A 6,025-nucleotide genomic window follows, 5' to 3' on the forward strand; every position below is an offset into this window, starting at 1 on the left:
CCCAGAGTTGAATATGTGTCAGCTCAGAGTTAATATAACGATGCCAATCTATAACTACATTCAACTTAATGTTGATTAGCCAGGCAGTTCCCATGTTCCCAGTGTTCATTATGTTCAAAGTTCTCCGAAGGATACTAGACTTCAATTAACATTACAAAAAGCTCTGAACATTCAGCTGTTCCCTGATATCTTTTAGGAATCTGCTTCTTGAGACTTCGTCTACATAAGACTAACCTTTCCAAAGACAAACCTCCCTTCTCCACTAAACTATTTTCAATGGCAAGAAAGGGAGTCATCGATGTCTTGGTGGCCTGCTATTGTGCAAGCAATATCTGTTGAAAATATGTAGACTATCTCTTAGACTTCAATAACCTCAGTGATAGTCTTCACCACCACTGCCCTACCAACATAATAGAAATCCAAAATTTATTCATAGACTCATTATATTTTAAATATCTTTTTAAAAAATTAGTTCTTAAGACTCCAGCTGGAATACAAAATTGCCATGTACATAATTTGTACATTTGGAGTGAACATTTATAAAATATTTTTTAATGCTGAGTTGAATGTGTTCTTAGATAAATATGAATCAGAAACACTAGTTTTACAAGTGAGATATCTGTGATACAGAAAGAACTTATTAAAAATTATACCCAATTAGTAAAAGAAGGATTAGAAATTAATATTTATTCATGTTTTCTTATATTCTGTGTCTTAAAAACCAATAATTTCACAGCTTTTAGAGGAGACCTTAGGGAGATACTGGATTTATGTGATGCCAGGTGAAAAAAAAAATCTATGATTGGTTTTCCACTCTGATTCTGGATTTAGATTAAACTGATTTCTATCTTTTGGAAGCTGTCATCAGAGAAATGACCCTTTTGTTGTAGAAGAGTATGGTGGCAAAGACCAAAGTCGCCAAAGCCAGACAAATCTCATTTTGAATTCATGTTCCCTGATTTATTTGTTATGTAATCTGGGACAAAAATTATACTCTTACTTAATCTCTCTGCATCTCAGTTTCCTTATCTTTGAAAAGGGACAACAATAGTATCTCTTTTATGGAGTGAGTATGAGATTGAAAAAGATACTGTGCTTATGATAGAATCTGATGCATAGGAAATCTTCAATAGTGACAGTTATTGTTTCTTTCATCATTGTTCTCTCAATCGTTCCTGTAGTGCTCATTTTAGTATTACTTCCAGATGGATTTATAATAATTTATCAAATCTGTAGAAGGTAAATATAATATCTTAAAATGTAAACGTAGACCTCGAGTGTTTGGTCTTTAAATTTCACAAATGCATACAAAATGAAATTGAGTAATGCATGAGAAAAGATTCGAGTTATAGAGATATCAAAAATAACATTTACTATAGAATAATTATATCATATTATATCATATATCAGAGTGAATAGCATATTTGTAATTCATGAGACCGTTTAACTCCATTTGAAAAAAATTTTCAGTGTGTTAGACTTTTCTTATTATATGTTCATTGGAGAAACTAAGAATATATTTAAGTATTCAAATAGAAACTTAAAGTTACCTTAAATTCCACCATCTGGAGAGTAGGTGTGTATATGTGTGTGTATGTGTGTGTATTCTATAAACTTTAAAGATTACATTGTGATATACAATTTTTTATACTTTTTTCTATACATCTATAAAGACTTGAAGAGAGTGAGAGAGTAGGCCATATGGCTAACGAAGAGAGCTGTGTTCAAGGCATAGAAAATAGTAAGTACAAAAACCCTAAATTGGGAACATGCCTAGTGTGTTCTAAGAACATTGAGGTGGGTAATATAACTGGAGCACACAGATGAAAAGAGAGTGAATTTAAAAAAGAGTATCTAGGTAGGAGCCTAAAGATGCTGGTAGCTTGGATCAGAGTAGCGGTAGTAGAATTACAGATAATGTGATATATTTGGATGTATATATCTCGATATATTTTGAAATTATAGACTAAGAATAGATGGTGAGTTGGGAATGACAAAAGCTGAAAGAGAGCAGTCACATGTGTCTCCAAGTATATGGATAATCAGAAGACCGGAGCTGCCTTCTACTACATTTGAAAGAATATGAGAGAAGAAGTTTTGGTAGGAGGTAAAGAGATATCAGGGCTTCCATTTTGAACATATTAAGCTTGAGAGGTATAGAACAATTCCAAATGGAGACATGAAGTAGGCAGTTGCATATATTAATCTGGAACTCAGTAAAGAAGTCTGGGTTAGAGATACAAATTTTGGAGCCAACAGAACATAGATGGTTTATAAGTCATAAGTATGGATAATATTATCTAGGAAATGTAGGGAGAAAACAAGTTTTTTGTCTGAATTGTGGGGTCCTTTAACTTTCAGAGTTTAGAGAAATGCTGCAGAGCCAACAAAGGGGGCTGAAATGGAGTGGTCAGGAAGTTAGGAGAAAATTAGGAAAGTGTGTGAAAAAGTATTTTAAGAAGGAGAACGTGACAAATTATGTCAAATGCTGTCTACCATCTCCTTGCACAACCGAGAACCGACCAATAGATTTAGCAATGCAGAAGGCATTTATTGCTCTGTTAGAAAATTATTTTTCACACTTTTACAGTTCTCTTCAAATTTCAAGCACCTCCTCACTGTCAGCTAACGACCTGTACTTATTTCAATGTGAAAACAGAAACAAACAGAAGAGGATTTAGGCGATTCCACCTGTGTCTCTGCCAAAAGCGTGCTCTCATTCCTATTGTATGGAGAGCGACTCTGTCCTCTTAACCATGGCCAACTCATCTACTTGTGTGAGATCCCATCCACTCTTAATTATTACCCAGGAACATTGCTTCAGCAGTACTCCCTTCCTGTGTTATTGTTTTCTCCATATTTTATTGTTTTCATTAGCATAAAAATGTTTAGAAGTTTACTGGTCAGGCGAATATGTACTACTTAAAAGGTACACAAAATCTTTTTTTCTTTTACTGAAATGATTCAATAATAATCATCGTTATTTATGATTTCATAAAATCTCTGATCTGAAAATATTCTTTTGGTCAGTATTAGAATCCATCTGTGTTGAGATTTCACTTTCTTTGAAATTGAGAAGCAAGAGGTACAGTTCTAACTCTGAGTTAGATGTAAGTATATAACTAACTACAAGCATAGGACATTGGTTTGCAAGTCATCAGAACTATCTGGCAATTGACAGTTTCCACAGACCTGGAGCAGAAGAGCATCATAATATTCTAGATTTGGGAATAGTTGCCACATGGCACTGGATCTTCCAATTCCACTATAATGTGTGCTGGAGAGGCCTGCTTCTCTCTATTATGTAATTCCTTCAGGCAAAGTGTCTTGGATATATATATTCTATTAGTGGCAAATAATTTATTTGCAGTTGTAGACACTGGTCTGGGTAGTAGAGTTAAAGCAGTAATTATTTCCAGTTTCTTATATCCAGTGTAGGTTCAGGTAAGGGTACCCTCATGCAAACTAGCCATTGCAGTGAAGTGGGACTAGTTCTTTAATAGGGTATTGTGGGAAAGTACAGAAGGATCATTTAACTAGCTTAACAGAATTAAGAAAAATTGGTCAAAATAACACATTTAAGGGGTAAAGAAGATGGAGGAATCAACAGATATGAATTAGGGGAAATTCAAGGACTTTGATAGCATGGAAGCAAAGGTATATTGATATAATTTGGGGCAGCAAAATGAAGAAACAGAAGCAGAACTTAGAAGTGGAAGGATAAAATCAACAGTTCAGATTCACAGAAAAAAAATGGAAAGCAAATTTGAAGACAGAGATTTAACTCATATACTTCAAAAGTCACGAAGAAAGCTGATTTTTTTAAAACCCACTTTATCAACGTGTATTGAGCCCTGGGCGAGGTGTGTAGTAGTCACTTATTAGACACTTGTTAATCAGGAGTAATTGGAGATGCAGGGCAAGAGGCGCAAGCCAAATACAAAGGGAGGCAGACACAGCACTCTAAAGAAAGTGTCTGGAAAGGGAAGTAAAATCTTTCATGCTTTTTTAATGGTCAGGCTTCCAAGAGTAAAATATTTAGGTCTTAAGGTTACAGTGACACTTCTGGCAGTTGCTTGAACTAAAACTGGCTCTGCATGCTGTTGTACCAAAATCTTTGAATGTGAAAGAAATCAGCCAACAACCACAATATTTAATCCACATAATGTCAAACAATCAAGCCCTTCACTGAAATGAGGGATTGATTTGGCATCCACAATTCATCCCATCCATAACCACCCAAAGAATTGATTTCAAATCAAAGGTACTTCAGGCAGATTGTGAAATTGTGAACTACATTGAGTGCTCTAAGATGCCAGAATGTGCTGTGAATCTAGTTTTTTAGAACTCCGACAAGGGACATGGCCCGCTTTGGCAGCCATGTGAAGTAGGCTGTTTGCCCAGAGCGCCCAAGGATTCATCTTTCTGTACCGACTTGTTAGTTGGCTTCTCTCTTCTCTCCTCCAATCAGAACTTGTTTTCCCCCAGAGAGGATCTCATGTCAGTTGATTATATTTTAACTTGAGTTTAGATGAGAATGTTCTCTAGCTTAAGATTATTTTACATTTTGAGTGTTAGCATAAATGCTTTATCCTCTCTTAAAAGGATTTTAGGAATTAACAAGCAGGAAGACTTTGTACTGTAAGAGAAGATCCTTCCCAGTGTCTCTGAAGGTTTCACCCCATAGATCCCAAATCTAGCCAAACATACGAGCCCACTGGTTAAAAGAGTCTCAAAGTTGCATAGAATTATTATTTTTTAATCGCAGTGATATCTGTTGTTGTTAGTCTGTCCCCAACCCATTTTCTCTTTCTTAGTAACAGCATCTGATTTTTCTTTCAGGGATTGTTAATCCCTTACTCTATTTCTATGGTTTGTGTAGGGTTAACTCCAACTCTGGCTCCCAAAATGAACATAGGATTTAAGTTTAATTAATTTGAGCATCAGATTTCCCTGGACGCAGTCATTAGTCCAGCATTAGGCAAGTCAAGAGGCTCTGATGTCAGGAAAGCAAAGGCTCATTATCATCATTCTGGGCAGGACAAGCCAAGCCAGAGCCAATGAAACTCAGATCTTGAGACATTGCCTGGATCTACTGGGGGAAAGAAGGTCCTTCTTTTCTTGAGTTACTGAGTAGAACACAGAGAAGATGGAACTACTTGCTGTGAAGGGGAGGAGTATGCCTCCAGATGAAGTGTGGAAAAGAAGGTGTAGTCAAGGATGAAGAGAAAATATTTCCAAATACATATGGTCTCATTTGAGCCATTGATCTTTTCAGTTATGCATATCAATATTTTTTAGTCAGTTTTAACTATGTCATTTACAACTAAATAAAACATTAGAGTACTCCAACAGTTTCTGTCTTTTTGATTGAACGTCTTGATTGAGCCCAAGCTAAACCTTTAATAATGTTCCAACTGTAGTGAGAAATTTCAGGACGTCAGAGTCCTACACTGACTCCCTTGCTATCATAGAATTTCTTATCTTTATTTCCAAAGTCTGATTTTGTTTCCTATTTATTTAACAGACATTTACATAGTCATTACCACTATCCTAACTACTTTACAAATATTAACCATTTAATTAGTGTACCAATCACATGGGGAGTTTAAAAAATACAATTTCCCAGGTCCCAGCCCAGGGACTATTTAATTCGTCTTGACTGTGGCCTGGATATTAGTATTTTAAAAGCTTTATAGGTAATTCTAATTTGCAATTCATATTGAAAACCACCTATTTACATACAAGGTCAACAATTATCTTTCCCAGCCTCTGAGTACCTAAGAGGGAACTTATTCTAAAGTTTCACTGGCTTCTATGTTATGCTCACTAAAAAGCAATTAATACTTTTAAAGATTTATTAAGACAATTCATTATGATATATTATACATTTAGGTTATAGATATTTGCTAAGACTAGAGGTGGGGCTATGGCTCGTGAAACTGTGAATATACCTAATATGTGAAATGGATAGCAGCAAAAGCAAAGGTACTTAAATTTAAATAACTACAAATGACCCAATTTT

Source organism: Pteropus alecto, unplaced genomic scaffold, assembly GCF_000325575.1.
Source record: "Pteropus alecto unplaced genomic scaffold, ASM32557v1 scaffold69, whole genome shotgun sequence".
Classification (NCBI taxonomy): Eukaryota; Metazoa; Chordata; class Mammalia; order Chiroptera; family Pteropodidae; genus Pteropus; species Pteropus alecto.